The 17,468-nt window shown below is 42.6% G+C and overlaps 1 protein-coding gene across 1 annotated transcript in view; it reads right to left on the bottom strand.

Annotated features, from left to right (window-relative positions):
* The window catches only part of LOC126176277 (partitioning defective 3 homolog), a 286,886-nt gene extending 270,333 nt beyond the window's left edge, over positions 1-16,553 (bottom strand). The window contains exon 1 of the mRNA XM_049923426.1: positions 16,387-16,553. The gene's annotated coding sequence lies outside the window, so the exon portion shown is untranslated. The remainder of the gene's footprint in view (positions 1-16,386) is intronic.
* Between the last annotated feature and the right edge of the window lie 915 nt (positions 16,554-17,468).

The following is a 17,468-nucleotide window of genomic DNA, read 5'->3' as shown; positions in this document are numbered from 1 at the left end:
TATCCCCCCTCTCCTATTCTAGTGTTGATACCATAGTGTTCTGTGTTGTAAGGTCTCTTACTTTAGATAGCCTGTCAGATGACACACAGAAGTTACACATTTACTCCCCTTTACTTCTCAGAGTGTTTATATTCACCATAATGCAGACACAGCTTAACTCACTGACTCTTTTATTCATTTTTCTTCCTACCTTAAAGTTCTTATTTTTATTAAAAGAAAAATGCTAATTATTATATTCACCGCTTATACCAGGTGATCAAAAAGTCAGTATAAATTTGAAAACTGAATAAATCACGGAATAATGTAGATAGAGAGGTACAAATTAACACACATGCTTGGAATGACATGGGGTTTTATTAGAAACCAAAAAAATACAAACGTTCAAAAAATGTCCGACAGATGGCGCTTCATCTGATCAGAATAGCAATAATTAGCATAACAAAGTAAGACAAAGCAAAGATGATGTTCTTTACAGGAAATGCTCAATATGTCCATCATTCCTCAACAATAGCTGTAGTCGAGGAATAATGTTGTGAACACCACTGTAAAGCATGTCCGGAGTTATGGTGAGGCATTGGCGTCGGATGTTGTCTTTCAGCATCCCTAGAGATGTCGGTCGATCACGATACACTTGTGACTTCCGGTAACCACAAAGCCAATAATCGCACGGACTGAGGTCTGGCGACCTGGGAGGCCAAACATGACGAAAGTGGCGGCTGAGCGCACGATCATCACCAAACGACGCACGCAAGAGATCTTTCACGCGTCTAGCAATACTTTTCTTTTTTGGTTCTAATAAAACCCCATGTCATTCCAAGCATGTGTGTCAATTTTTACTTCTCTATCTACATTATTCCGTGGTTTATTAAGTTTTCAAATTTATACCGACTTTTCGATCACCCGGTACATATTCTCATTTAAAATGTCTTTATCTAAACTACAGAACATAAGACAGGGCCTTCAGGCTGTAATCTGACCATATTACACAAACGAATAAATAAACGAGCTGTGAAGGCAAAGACTTTTACCTTAGCTGAAAGAATGACCTGTACCGGTGTTGTATTCAGCTACCAAACTCTAAAAAGATAGGCACGTGTGGCGACCTACGTCACAGAATACCCTTCCCTGACGTCGTGGTGCCGACTATACGCGGCAAACAACATACGTCAGACTGAAGCAATGCACTGGACGTTTCATCGATTGTTAAGTAATCCGGGAAAACCTGCAACTTCGCAAGAGTGCGTCGAAGCAATCCATGACTTACTTGCTTACAATGACAATGATATAAAGTCCTTTCATAGCAAGTATTCAGTTCGAAAACAACGATAACCCGAAATCTGAAAGTTTTTTGTCAAAGTTTTTAGAATTTCATACACAACGACTTATAACAAATTTTGCTACTGTAATCAACTGCAACCTAAGCGACCTACTGCAACGAGATACGTTATATGTTTGAAGTCGTAGCATTATGTTGCTTCAATTTGTATTTTTGTCTCAGAATATACAAGTAAAGAGCTTCATTTTGAGGGAGATCATGGTGATCATCAGGCCGAAACTCGTCGTGTCTTAAACATAAAACAATATTTGCGATCTAGACTGAACTCAATGAAAAGCGTCAACTACAGACAACATCCTCCAACGAGCGGGACAGTTCTGCAAGTCAGCTAAAATTCCCATCCTTACACGGGAAGTTTCTGCAACTGGGGTTTGTCATAGGCGTGAACATTTTACTGCTCCAGTACCTCATCTCCAGCAGGTCTCCATGGATGGGAAATAACCCGAGTTAAATGGAAAGAAGTGTGGACACATCACCAGTGACATACATTAAGACTGCCTCGGAATTTTCTTGCTTGCAGTTAAATGCGAGAAACTACGCTATCACTGCTCTCATCACTCACAATTAGAGTCTGTTTCTCTCAGGATTCTCCCTGACCGTGAGAATGTCGTTCTGTTCCGGTTATCTTGAGTGCAGACATCTCTGCATTCTGTGAGAATAGGACAATGCCAGACTACCTCGGAAAGCGGCCACGTAGAAAACACAGGTGAACGACTTCCTCTTGAATGAAGATACCATTGACAGGTCTTGCTCCAAATTTAGAAATGGATGCTAAATACGTAGGCACGTACAGCAGAGATTGAAACATACTTCCAAGTAACTAGTCAAAATGATTTGTGTGTGAAGAGGAGTAGGCAGTCCTTAATCAAAGTTGTAAAGTTGTTCCAAGGACAAATTATATTTATATCCCAGAGAAGAGGTCGAAGAATATTTAGAATAACCAGAGCATATCATTAATTCTTTGCGCGTTCATGTAGGGATAGGGACAAAATAAATTGAACGGTCGAATGTTTCCAATTTCTTAACAAATGTATTTTAGCTCTTAGTGAAAGCGGCTGAGTGTACGGAAATTGTTTAACTCTTTAACAGGATCTTGTTCGCACATTACTTGCAAGATGTACCTGCATTTTAAGCCGTGTTAAGCGAGCTAAGCGATAGGCGCCCTTAGCTGGCAAAATACACGAGCAATGTATATTATAGGCAGCTGTTTTTGTTGTCATTCCTATGTTTGAATAAGACATCTACGACCCGCGGGGCTTAACCGGGACCGTGAGTGTGAATCAGCCAAGTAAACTTGCACGGCACCAGCTATGCTATAATCCGCTCCCCCCTCCCGCTCCCTTACGAACGTCACATGCCAGCAGATTACACCACGATCTTCCGCGCTGTTATGACCTATGTTGTAATGTATGGGAATCCTGAAGGCAAACAGGGTATTTGCATATTTAAAGAATAACAAACTAATAATCTGGAGTGCAGTAATTTATTCGTTCTTTAAGGAACCTATTGCACACACATTAAACATTAGCAGCTTGCTACTACCTGAGAAGTACGACATATTGAAGGGAAGTGCGAAGAAAATGGAAGGAAGAAAAGAAGAGAAAATTAAATCTTACATCAGAAGCGTTATCTCTAGTTAATAAATGGGAAAGAACGAAATTTACGCCAGAGAAGTGTGCTTCGCTAAACCGATGAAAAAAATAAATGGAATAAGAAAAATAATTATCTGTTGGACAAATGAACCAAACAACCAAACAACCAAGAAAAATTACGGAAGCCTTGCGAATTACTGAAAGCAGCTAACTTTTCAATAAGAATATAACTTCCTAATTGAATTCCTCCGCTCCGACGGAAAGGCTGCCTTGTAGATTTAGAAGAAAATAACTGTTTATAGTAGAAAATGGCCTCTAAGTAAGTGGAAGCATAGGGGAAAATGAAATATGAACACATCACTGAAGCAGGAACTACGAGAAGACCGAGGAAAATTAGGAAGGCGCAAATGGTCTGTTACACTCAAAATTATTTTTGATGTGAGCTCACTTAAGCACGGTACTGACTACAAATACTTTTCACTACAAGCTGCACAAGTTCGTAACAGCGTGATAATATCAGGGAGCATAGACGTACCTAAAGATCGTATGATTAAGTACACATACAGATCACTCTTCCTACATGTAGAAACTAGTATTAAGATGATCCCGTGTATGTCGGGTTCAGTGGATACGTAGCATTTACTACGATGTAGAAAATAATAATAATAATAGGGATCATCTGCTTGCAGTGTTTAGGAGACAAAGCTGAAAACCTCAGTGTCGCCGAAGCTGTGAACCCCAGGCGTCCAGAAGTGTCAACCAATGCATCAGTTCAAAACGACAGGGGCACAGCACACAGCCGCCTACAGAGAACCTAAGTCAGTTTTAAACGCATCTGATTGTGTTTTAGTAGCACTGGGGCATAAAGAAAGTAACAAACAGTTGGCGACCATCTTAGGAGGAAACGTATAGTCATACGATATTTCTCCTCTTGAATGTTTCACTGCACAGTGTTATCAGCTGCTGTCGCACATCTTTTTAGCTGTCATACGACAATTCGAGTACTTTTCTTCCTTCAGAGTAGGTCCTCAGGGCGGGTAGAGGAAAGGATGCGCTATTTTCATTCATTTGTTATTTTCGCAGCAGAGCAGTGGTTCAGTCTGAAGTTGGGATGGGAAAAGAGATGTTCATAATAATAAGGTAGATGATAAAGTTCAGGAAAGGACAAATTAACGTACTGGTTTTGGGGTTTCATCTCCCTTCTCTCAAATTACAATTACTTGGGCATTGCAGCAAGACATGATTCCAGGATTGTGATAAGCTGAACATTACTTCCTGTTATGCTGTGCAACAGATGTGCTATCTCTCAACTGTGGATCTTTATCCTATTACGCGACAAACTAAAAAGGACAGATCTAAACATACGAGATACACATGTGACGTGTGACCATATCTGAGGAGAGTGCAGACTGTACAGACAACACTAAGGCACCGTCTAACGTGGATGCCTGACAAAAATTCATTTACGTATATTTAACGTGATTAAACAAAATAATGGAAACTATCAAAACACTTGAAAAATGTATTTGGTCGATGTGTGACTACTAACCATATACGGGCAGTTCTGTCGAGCCCTGATGTACTTCTGTCGCATACTGAGGTGATCAGCTTTAGAACACAGTTGCAAGTTTAGCAATTGGAAGGTCATTAGAGAAGGAGCACAATCTCGGATCAGGGAAGGATGCGAAAGGAAATCGGCCGTGCCCTTTCAAAGGAACCATAAGGAACCATCCCGGGGGTTGCCTGAAGAGATTTAGGGAAATCACGGAAAACCTAAATCAGGATGGCTGTACATGGGTTTGAACCGTCATCCTCCCACATGCAAGTCCAGTGTACTAACCACTGCGCCACAAGTTCAGCAATTATTGCTTCATAAATCCAATGGAAGACTAACTAAAGATGCAGAAAACCGGTATTACTCAGTTTATCAGGTCGAATCATGAAGCCCACGTAATACTGTGTGGTCTGTGGATGAAAGCTTAGGAGTTTAATGTGTCTTGTGACATTTGCTGATATACTTGCAGCTGCATCTCATTTAAGCTTTAGATAAAACTGTGCAGAAAACAACATAATTTAAGCGAAGAGATAGGAACGATAACTTGTGGAAATCTTAATGCGACTGAAGACTTTGTCAAATATTCTCCTTCCGACCATGGCTATGAAGGAGGGGATGTAACTGTACCTCGAATGATTAGAAAAGGAATGAATATGTCAATTATGTACGGTGTTAAAGAGGGAAATACACATAGCGCATGCAATAAACGTAACAAGAATTGGTGTCGAGAATACGGGAATTGTTCCACGAATGCGATGTGCTTCCTGAAGACCTAAAGAAAGAGACTGAGGACACAACTGTGCGATACTGACGTAGTATATTTAATAAGCTACGAGCACCCTCCTGTGACAGTTTTTCACATGTGTTACGTGGGGAACAAAGTCCTTTGAAAAAAAGTCAGTGTGGGACCCAGGGTCAATGACAGAAACACTGTTTCTTCAAGTGTTTAGCCATCGTTGTTTTCACCACTATGTTGTAACAAAACGAAACTCAACAAGAGTGGGGCTTCACATTCCATCGACGATGAGAATTTGAGAGGGCTCAGCCTCAGATTGGATGGCTGAGGTAACATCCAGAGTAGTTTTGAAAGAAATCCTCCCAGGATTCACCTTAAGTGATTTAGAAAAATAATTGAGAACCTAAAAGGTCCTGGTCGTAGGGGTATTTGAATCCGGCTCCTCCTAGATAGCTTCATCGATCTATACTTTTGTTGTACAGCAAGTGAAAATTCACTGAGAACCAGTGACCATTGAACCGAGGTGAACTAGGAAATGGGCGTGTTGCCCCTCTTATTACAGCGTTTCCGAGGGGGGGGGGGGGGTCCTATGACTTTAATTTGAGAAAACACTGAAGCACTAGTCACAGTTACAGATTGGAATATGTCTACTTGAAAAATTCTTCAGATGAGACGAATCTGGTTTTAAGTCTCAACCTAAAGGCATGTTAAAATTCCTGCGAAAGGAGGGTTAATAAATAACCTTTACCTCTACCACAATGACTTGCGACAGGTGAACTCCACTAACAGCAATACTGGACACCATAGCGAAGTTAAGTCAATGGCGAACAAGGATATTCTATCTGGAAAGCAGGTAGCGGCCCAAGTGAGCAGTGCCGCTGACGCTGAAATTGTGAAACTGCGTGCCACGACAATGTGCATTAGCCCCTCTGTTTTTAATTCAGAATTAAAATCCAGACGGACACTTTAAAGGTGGTAAAACACTGTTCTTAAAATGTAAGAGCGTTGTCAGTCAGAACAACCAGCCGGGATCTTAATTGTCGAGCTGCATGATAGCTTTATCGCCAATAAAATAAAATAAAACTAAATGGAGACTAGTTGGAGTTAGTCACAAGGTAGTAGTGCATGATTTGCATAACATATAATTCTAGATCTGACAAGTAGAACGCGAAGCAATTAAGAGACTTTGTACTACAACACAGAGCGGAAGCATGGAAAGTAATGTTTCTTTAGTTTATCACGTTTCCGCTAGCAGACACGGCCTTTTCACCTAGGTACATTTTATCTCGCGATAGTATTTCCAAATAGAGACTGTTCTACGAACAAACCTATTTTTTTTCAGAGCACTGACACTTTTGCTGCGAACGATAGTAAATGAAGCGTTAATGAGCATTTGGCGTTAGCGTCGCAGGGTATATTAACACGCTAAACGCTGTTTTTGTTTCACGCGTGTCAGACACCAACGCGTTCTTGCTTTTTCTGTGAAGTCCTGGCGACAATCTCGCGAAGTAGCTTTTTCTTTTTTTTTGCAGAAGGAATTACGCTGTCGGAGGAACCATTGGAGCACTGCAAACTAATCATTTTTCCGTTTAGTAGCGATACAAGTAAAGGGTTTATCTTCCACAGCACAATGACCAAATCTCATGTTCAGTGACAACACTACGAGCTGCAGTGTAGACTCAGTACTACAGTCTAATAAACAGAGCCTTTGATCTGTTCCCGGTAACAAAGGCTGCTTAAATTCAAGAATACATTTCATTACTATTTAGGTCCTTTGTACATCGACTGACGGATACGACTATATGCCACGCGTGCCCACGCAGCGATATGCATGTCAAACGAGCAAATGAACTAGTATTTGGTCGGTGCAAGTTCGCAGCGCTTTTCATTAAGTCTAATAAACAAAAAAGATACCCATAACAGAGACTTTAGCCATCAATAATATATTCTCTTCCACCATTTAGAACAGTCTGCCAATGCTGGGGCCGGCCGGAGAGGCCGTGCGGTTCTAGGCGCTACAGTCTGGAACCGAGCGACCGCTACGGTCGCAGGTTCGAATCCTGCCTCGGGCATGGATGTGTGTGATGTCCTTAGGTTACTTGGGTTTAATTAGTTCTAAGTTCTAGGCGACTGATGATCTCAGAAGTTAAGTCGCATAGTGCTCAGAGCCATTTGAACCATTTGAACCAATGCTGGGGTAACTTTTCGATTCCTCGACTGCAGAAATCACGGTTTCGAGGCGAAGAACTCTTAGAGCCATGTTCGGAGCGCATTTTCATCCGAAAAGGAACTTCTTTAAAGGATGTTCGATAGAGCGGAAGAGGTGAATAAAATGAGTGCAGAATGACTTCCCAACCCAGTTCTTGTATAGTGTTTTTCTTTTGCCAGTGTATCAGACTGAGGGCGTTATCGTGGAGTAACATCACGTCAGACAGCCTTCCTGGTCGTTCTTGGGTGGCTTCTGCAAGACGTCTCAGTTGTTCACAAATTTCAGCAGTGATGGTTACACCTCGCGGAAGCAGTTCGTAGTACACTACACTGTCGTTGTTCCACCAGATGCATAACAGCTTTCGTTGATGTATGGAGGTCTTTACACAGGGATTTGCTGTTTTATTGGAGCTCAATCATTCCTTTCTTTTCTTTAACATAAAGACACCAGTTCTCGTCACCAGTAACGGTGCGGGTCGGAACGGTCGATGTTGTTCACGAGCCGATTGATGACGAACAAGCATAGATGCACAAATGACCACCCGCTGATTTTTGTGATTTTGGCTTAGGAACATGTGGTACCCATAAACCCAATTTTTGAACCTTCCTCATTTCCTGCAAATGTCGCACGATGGTGGAGTGATCGCATTTCCTCACCTTTACCAGTTCTTGAGCATACTGACCTGGACCACTGTGCAGTAATGCGCTTAAACGGCTTTCATCAAACCCCGAAGGTCTTCCTGAACGTGAAGAGCCACTAATGTCAAAACTAACCCCCTTAGAAAGAGAAAACCCTTTTCTTGCTGTTCTCTGTCCAATGGGATTATCCCCAGACACTGCTCAAATGTTTGTCTGCCTCGGTTGCTGTCATCCCACTACTGAACTCAAACAGAAGAACATGTGGGGAATGATCCGATTAGAGATGGGCAAACTCGTTCATCCTTGGGAACTAGTTTACTGGTGATCGCTCTTTTTTTTGGGAACCGTTGAGTTCTACTCGTTCAACGTTCATTTGTGCATGGTATATGGTTCTTATGAGAAACTGAAAATTAGTAGCGTAGGTGACTGAAGAGGGAAGGCACCAAGAGGGGGCACTTGCTTCCCCTCTGGAGTACAGAGTTTTTATTTATTAAAGTATTCTCGTACAGTTATAGAAGTGATTTCCATGATTCTGCAGAACCTCTCGTTTAGCCATCTGTAGCGTTATGTGGCTAATCGGAGTGAAATAATATTAGATGGCGAACGAATAACCGGCCGTGAGTACAGACTGCTCGCCAATTACGCACGATTTGTTGACCGCTACGAGCAGAATAAACATGGAATAATTAGGCAGTAAACAAATAACAAAATAAGCTAATGCAAAAAAAAAACTTCGAAACAATAGATGACGAGTGGTGGGCGACAATGAGCAGTTTAGTACTCGGGGCCGATTTTTCGTGCGCCACCCTGTACTACTGAAATAATACTGTAGAAGTTATCGTATTCTCTTTACAAAATGTGACAGCAGACCCTCGATTACGGAGCGCGGGTCCCATTCGGTTGACAGTCTTCCATAACAATGAATACGCTGTTTTACCTTGGATCAAAAAAAGACGGAAAATTACCACTCCTGTGTGCCATACCGACTTCCTTTGCATGTGTAATAACAAAAAAAAAGTTTTTTATGTCTTCTGCTGTTTATCGAAATAGTGAAGTAAGATGATATGCCCTTTTGTTCCCGAAAAGATGCATGTATTGCATACCGCGTATTTTTATGTCATTTGCGTAATTATAAAATACACTTTAATTGCTGGCCGTGGACGCTGAATGGAATGCGAAAATAGCCGAAGTCCAGAGTTCAAGAAAGGTTTGACACAGACCTAGAATGTGCGTGCGCAGAGAACGAAACGAACAATTCGATACCGAACGAACTAGGAGCAGTCGGCATTGGAACTGCGACGCGTGGCCATGCGAGGGACGAGTCCGGCCCAGGGAGACCGAGACAGACGGGAACGGGACCGATGCTGGAACGAAGTGGTTCAAATGGCTTTGAGCACTATGGGACTTAACATCGGAGGTCATCAGTCACCTACAACTTAGAACTACTTAAGTAGCCTAAGGACGTCACACACATCCATGCCCGAGGCAGGATTCGAACCAACGACCGTAGCGATCGCGCGGTTCCAACTGTAACGCCTAGAACCGCTCGGCCAGCGCCGCCGGCGACTGGAACGAGACCGCCGTTTCCCGTTCCGCGACCGAAGTGAACTATGAAAGGCCGTTCCTCAGAATTCGTTCCTCGCTCCTTCCGTTCATCTTTGTGAACCGTTCCTTTGGAACCGTTAGTTCGCGAACGACCCATCTCTAGTTCCAATTTCTACATCTGGCATTCCATTTTCTAGCATACACAGACTCATTCACTATCTCCAAATGACAAAATGGCAATCGATAAATAAACGCATAGCAACAGGAATACCAACATGCAGAACAAAAACACCATGAACGAATGCACGAACATAATAATTCCTTGCCGGCCGCTGTGGCCGAGCGGTTCTAGGCGCTTCAGTCGCGAACCGCACGACTGCTACGGTCGCAGGTTCGAATCCTGCCACGGGCATGGATGTGTATGATGTCCTTAGGTTAGTTAGGTTTAAGAAGTTCTGACTGATGACCTCAGATGTTAAGTCCCATAGTGCTTAGAGCCATTTGAACCATTTTTGAATAATTCCTTACTGGAGCGTAAATCCCTATTTTTCCCCTTTGTCTTTCATCTCGTACCATTGAGTGCAACGCAGTGTGGAGTGGTGCACAAACCTCTTCTTTCCAGCTAAATTTCAGCAAGTTAGGAGTAAAGCAAAGGGGCTCCCATTTCCTGCGTTCGTCTGATAAGGTAAGCATCCCGAAAATCGTAGTCTGAGGCAAGTGAACTATTATTAATTTATTTCTGGCAGAATGTGTGTGTGTGAGAGAGAGAGGAGTGTCGTATCACCCTGGGTGGTCAACACTTTGGGTTATAACGTCGCATGAATAAAACCACCTCCCCCTCCATCCTTTTTTCATTCTTCCAATACTTGGCTGAGCCCCACACGCCAAGCAGTTTCCTCGCTATCGGCGCACCAGCTTGCTGAGCTGTTGTTCTTGCCAGGCTTTCAACTCGACTGCGCAACTGGGTGGCGAACAGATAACGACATGCGAGACAGATAAGGCGACGGCAGGCTGGCAAGCGGCCGCCGCAGCACAATCGCGGCCACGCGGTAAGCTCACTAGCACTTCGCTGTTACCTGCAGCGCGCGGAAGTGACACTAGCCGTATAGTGTCACGTGTCTAACACGCGCCAGCTTCACCGAACTGTTTACCAACAATGGTAGAAAACCTGGGTACATCCCTGCAAGAACACTGCGGTCAGGTTTGTAGGTGGATCAGTGTTTAGCAGCCCGGGCAGCCGCGCGCTGCTTCCGGGATTAGGGCAGTCGCGCCGGCCCCGCGTCTGGCGGACTGATGCCGAGGGCTGGCGTGCCGGCCGGCCTGGCTGTTGTTTTTAGGCGCTTTTCCTCGTCCAAATTCGTGAATGCTGGGTTGGTACCCACGTCCCGCCAAATTACACGATTTTCAAATGTTCATAAAACATTCGCACACTTTCAAACGGATAGCACTCCGCACACACAGCTGCGGTACACAAATTCTCTCCGGGCGTAACAGGGTGGCGACAGGAAGCATATCTGGCCACTCTTTAACATTAACAATGTCAAATCCGGCAATAACCATGCTGACCCTATGTAGGTAAAGGACAAAGGCAAAAGAAAACTAAGGTAGAGTATCATTTAATTTGTGCTCGATAAAGAAGGCACTGGGAGCTAAGAAATAGCTTTTTTTGTGCGGGACATAGGCAAGAATTCGGGTGTGGTATCGACGAAGCAATCATTAGTGCATTCTTGTAAACCGATTTAGTGCAAACAAAGAAAAAAACCTTAACGCAAATGGAGAGCTGGTCCCTGGTCCTACGAGGTGCATAACCGCTGCGTCACCTCACTAGGTATGATACTTGCTATTATAAGCGCTTACTTCTCGGTAACTTCGGTGGTAAGCTGAACTGGACGTTCGCAGTTAAATCCTCAGTCGGTCCCAGGCTGTTAGCCATCAATTATCGCTGACAATTATTTGTTAACGCGAAAAATGGCAAGCTGCATCGTGGTTCGAAGTCCCACAATAACTGGCTGGACACGCCAGCCCACGAGCACAGCAAACGTCCTCCAGTAGTACCATGCCTAGCAAGGCACTGTGGTCAAGCTATACTAGAACTAAATTTCGGTCAGTTATTCACTTGCTGAACAATAATGTTTTGAAACAGGATAAAGTAAAGTGCAGGAAGTGCATACTACTTCAGTAAAAACTGAAAGATTTCCCAAAACGTGTTGGTTAAACGCTATCTATGCGAAAAAAAAAACCTGATACCGCTCTCTTTCAGTAGTCCACAGAAAAATCACCGATGGCTTAATTGCTGCAATCGCAACGAAAGCTCTCTAACGTAAGCAAAGGTAATTCACAGAAATCACTATTTTTTTTTGTTTGCATGATTATTCGCGTTATAAATCCTCGGACTTGCTCTTACGATTAGGAGCAAATATGAGCCAAGTGAAGTTTATCGACATCTATCTGCTGATTGTATTTCATAATTCAGTGCATCCTATTCTCCGATCGTGCAAATTTTATAACCATTGAGACTCTCCCAGAGAAACAGTGTCATCCACGAATGTGATATTACCTACAGATATAAAAAAAAGGGTGTCCGGATTGTTTAACGTCCAGAGTTGAAACTGTGGCAAAAAAACTGCAGTCTCCGTTGTGGATATATTAGGTGCATTTGGCCGTCCTAACACTCTACAAAGATGGAGAATTCTTTGCGCTGTACATTCTATGCACGAAATTCCCTCAGTTGTTACCTCGTCGCCGTATGAGTTTGCAGTTTCAGCGTACGCTGTTTTATGGTTGTTTACCACAAATGAAACTTGATAAGCATGCTAAATATCAGTGCGATTAGTGTAACATATTGCACAATAAGAGCAGTTCAATAGCACAGGTTGTTTTGCTCTACCTGCCTGTCTGAAATTCCTAGCGAAGAAGTTGCTAATGTGCTTTACACTTCGCAGTATTACAAGCGCTTAATCACTTCAGTGTAACTTAGGATAACATAAGTGCAATCTTATTGGTAACAATCCTGTTAGTGGGAAAGAGAGGCAGACATCAGCTATAAATTACGGTATATTGATAATTTTTACTTATGGACCGTCTGACAGTTGCTGTCAGACGGTCCATAAGTAAAAATTATCAATATACCGTAATATTACACGCAACTGAGGAAGACAGGACTAAAAAGTTGATAGCTATAAAGTTCAGTCGTTACACGACGTAAGTTCGTTCATGAACCTGACCTCAGACTCAAGCAGGACAAGCAGGCGAGTCATTAGATAGCAACCTAAATCAAGTTTGTGAGACAAGGGAAAAACCTGAAGAGGTTCAGTAACCATGTTACGCAACAAAAGCTTGAAAGAATTAAGTAAAGAAAAAGCCTCGACGACGAAATCTGCGTGAAACCAAAACGAGCAAAAGGAGAGCAATGCGAGCAGCAGTCCATGAATTCGTACAAGTTTGTCAGTCGATCTGTTTAATAATCCTAACAAGTTTTGGTCGTATGTAAAGTCGGTAATTTGATTGACACCATCTACACAGTCGCTCAGTGACCGTACTGGCACCGAAACGGAAGTCATGGAGAAAAAAATAGTGAAATTACAAACCAAGGCTAGCCCTAACTGTTAACGATACACGGACGATCAAACTCTTGGCAGAGGAAAGAGAACCACAAACGCCGAACTACTGCTGGGTACCTGTGAACGCCCTGGGTGGTGCAGTGGAGTGGAATGTTGAGAACGGTGTTAATAGCCGGGCCGCTACTAGAGATAAGTCGCCAGATAACCCAGTTCCGGTATATGACCCAGTAGAGCTGCTCACACTGTTGGCGAGGCTGAAAGATTTATTTCAGGCAGAGACGACCAGAAATGAATTGTGATGATTTCTGAAATATGTTTGTAATCTTGCGCACGAAATTAATTCGAAAATTGTAGAAAAAAGAAGGGTAGAGTAGTATTTTATAAGAAGATTAGAGTGAAGAGGGCCTGATACACATTCTACACTGCGCAACGAAGAAACTTATGACGATAGTCCTGTATCTGAAGCACTAGTAGGCACCTATGATCGCTGCCCCTCTACCAAAAAGTGCCTCTCTACCAAAAAGTGCCTCATCAACGATACTTCTATTATTATTATTATTATTATTATTATTATTATTATTATTATTATTATTATTATTATTATTATCATCTATTTTTGCGAAATTTCGTGGTGGGGACAGTTCCATTTATTTCCTACAACGTACTGAAGCTGTATCACATTTCCCGTTTCCTACAATACGACTGAAGCGTGTTTGTGGACTTTGGCGAAATGTTGGAACCACTTTGTTATGAGTAAGTACAGAAGTACCCACAAAATCTCTCTCTCTGCCATTTACTTTAGATAATTACGTAAGTGATCAAACCTCATTACAATTTACTTAGTTCGGCAACGCAGGCGGATTAACTTTGTTGAAGCTCATTTTGAAGTCAGTTTCACCGTCCTATTAACGGTGGGATCATGATAGAGTATAACCATAAACTAAACACTGTTGATAAAGGTGACTGTAGCCTTTAAATATTCTGTAACAGGCAAAATTATCATGTATTAAGATTTATTATAATCTTTTTTTTTTAGATTTTTTGGAAATGGCTGACTTAGTTAACAAACAAATGAAACGATTTACACAGGATTCCAAACGACTATTGTACCTACAGCACGTTTACGTTACTTTTTACGACAGCGATAACACTGGGGAAAATTCGGTTGTACAACCTGCAAAATCAGGCCCTGTCGTGTTACAACACTGACGCCCATGGCCTGTATTGCTCAAATAGTGACTTAACTGATGCGCGCACGTTGTTGAGAATGTTTGCTGGACGTTATTAACAACGTAAAGGAGAAGGGTGTCGAAAATCTCTACAGCGGATGCTGGGATGGCTCCTTTGATAGGGCACGACCGAATTCTGTCCTCGCCCTTGTGCTCCGTCTCCAATGACCCTGTCGTCGACGAGACGTTAAATCTATCTTCCTTTTCTTCTTGAGGAGGACACAAAATTAATGCAGATAGAAGTGACAAAGCGCAATTTCTTCATTCATAATCTTTCATTTTTCCTTTTCAGTCCTTGAAGTTTCGGAGCTACCACACCATTTTCAAGGACTGATAGATACTTTTGCCAATTACGCCCTATCCCATCTATGAGAAGGAGCGAAAGACTCAATGAACTCTTGAAAATTGAATTGTCACTCCGAAATAAGCTCGATCAAAACGGAAAGAAAAATTTTGTATATTCATTTTTAATTATAAAGCAAAAGACATTGACGGCCCACAACGACGAAATGACTGCATGTAAATATGAACTGAAAAAAATTCAAGAGTGTTTTCGTAAAGGACGTATCTGGTACTTAGCAGCGGGTCTGGGCTGAACGGAAAGTGACAATTTTGTTGTGAGCCGGTGAAGGTAGCGAATTTGAAAGCGAAATGAATTCTGTGGTAGCAGAGTGAGCTGCGACGTAACCCGCCGTGTATATTTGCTCGATGAGCAATGAACGTTTCGAAACTTCTTGACAGATTAAAACTGTGTGCAAGATCGGGATTGGAACCTGGGTCCTTTGCCTTCCGCAAGCGAGTGTTCTCCTGACAGAGCTACTCAAGTGCGATTCATACGACCCGTCACAGCTTTACTTCCGCTAATACCTCATCTGCTGCCTTCCGAAATTCATATAATTTCTACCGTTAACGTAGCAGGACTAGCACTTGCGGAAAAAAAAGGATATTGCTTAGCCGCAGCCTGGGGGACTGTTCCCGAATGAATTTTCACTCCACTGCAGGGTGGAAATTTATTCTGAAAAAATACATTCCGTTTTAAGCAACACACATCTCCGATGACTATTTTGGTGCACTTCAGATTAGTTAATAAAAATGCAAAGGGAACGGAGCATGAGTGCTACGCAACTTACTCTGAAAACTACTAAAATTTCTGTGAACTAGACAAATATTTTAGTTGCAGTGGGATCCACAGCCAAAACAAATTTTACAATGACAACAAACTGCCGCACAGGGTCGTTAGTTGGGTTACACTGTCTTTTTATTTTGGATTCTCTAGGAGCGCACAGTTTCGTCTGCGTGCCCGTTTTCAGATGCATAGTATAACCCGTCAAACGGACATTGCTTTTCAGTCAAAAATTCTCTCTAGTCACACAATATTAAAATGAAGTGGGTTCGCTAGACTTCATAAACAACAACATGAGAATGTTTTGTAGGCAGCTATGACGCAATATGCCGCTCGCAAATACAAGAGCGAACTTTAGTGAAGAATCCAAAATAAAAAGAATATTTCAATGCAGCTGACGACAGACGGCGCGGAACATCGTAGTCATACTGAAAACTTAACGTTTGGGCTTGACAGCAAATATAACCTAAGGATGTCGCCTAACAATAGGCTAAGAATATTTTTCAGAGCTTCATTGCCACTGTAACGGGATTCCACTGCTCACCAAACACATCATTGTGAACGACGGGAAAGACTAATGCTGACGACGTGGTCAGGTCATATTACCTGCCCGTATCGCATATTTTCCGGCAAGTTTGGCACCTAGCAGACGGCAGGAAATGCAGTTGCAAGGTAGGCTGGTCATAAATGCTAGAGTTGTACCTCGTCACGCGAGAGAGCGGACGGAATAACTCGTACGGCGGGAATACTAGCCAGTACCTCCGGTCTCCCTCTCCAGAAGTGATGTGATAGGCACACACTAAGCTGTGCCTGCTACTGACAATTTCATTAATTTTAAACTGCACACACGAAACTATATTCACCTGAGTGGACCAGTGAGCTAACACTTTTAGACTTGAACAGGTAAACTGAATGACACCTGCACAACGTATTTCACCAACTGCACACCGCGGTCACAGATTATACACACACACGAGCTGCGAAAACGTACGCAGCACTTCACTGTCACCAACAACGGCCGTCCACCCGCCGGCTGTCCACGAGCGACTGGAGCCAGGTATGCGGCCGCTCAGCTGGCGAGAGCCAGTGGTGGGGGTGGGGCAGCGCGGTGGTGGGGGTACAGGCAACTCTCGCCGCTCTGCGCAAGCGCACTGCGTTCGCTGCTGGGGCAGCATTCTGCGAGGCATTGCTGACGAAAGCTTTAAATTCACGGCCACAGGTTCAACATACTGCTCTGCCTTCACACGGCTCCGTAACAGCAGGCAGCCGTGAAAAACAAACCTTAGTCGTTCTCCAGAACTTAAAAGGTCTGATTATTGTAACTTTGATTGTCAATCCATTTGATATGGAAATACATCGGACATAAATGCTTATCTTGAACGAACGCTTTAACAAAAATAAAATTTTTCTGCAATCAGCCACCTTTCTTTTTATGGTGAAACATCCCTCGTTCTGTTCAAACAAATTTCGGGCATGCAGCCGGTCGTCGTTCAATACTTCGCACGATATTTCAACTGGGCACCTGCCATCCCTCGTTCGTTTGATATAAAATGACCTTTCATCATACAACCACAAAGCAGAAATAGCTTCTTAAGAAAATTTCAATCTATCTATTATGCAAAGTGTTCAATTTCTTTGCCCCCAGACGTGTTTAAACAGCTCTGTGACATTGTCAGTGATTACTTTTCTCTAGATTGGTAAGTACTGTAAGCCTATCTTTTCTTATTCTATAGTTTTCCAGGATTACTTTTATGACACCTGTTCTCATCTGGAACAACTATGACCTGATATAGACTAATGAAAAGATTATCTTGCAATACGTAAAAATCTAGAGATTAATATCATGATAAAAGTACCCGCTGATAATGACAAAAAGCTGCTAAAACATCTTTGGACATAAAGAAGAAGAATACTTGTTTGCATAATACACGGAAGTGTATTCCCA

Source organism: Schistocerca cancellata, chromosome 3 (assembly GCF_023864275.1).
Source record: "Schistocerca cancellata isolate TAMUIC-IGC-003103 chromosome 3, iqSchCanc2.1, whole genome shotgun sequence".
Lineage (NCBI taxonomy): Eukaryota > Metazoa > Arthropoda > Insecta > Orthoptera > Acrididae > Schistocerca > Schistocerca cancellata.
This window is presented reverse-complemented; position numbering and strand designations above follow the sequence as displayed.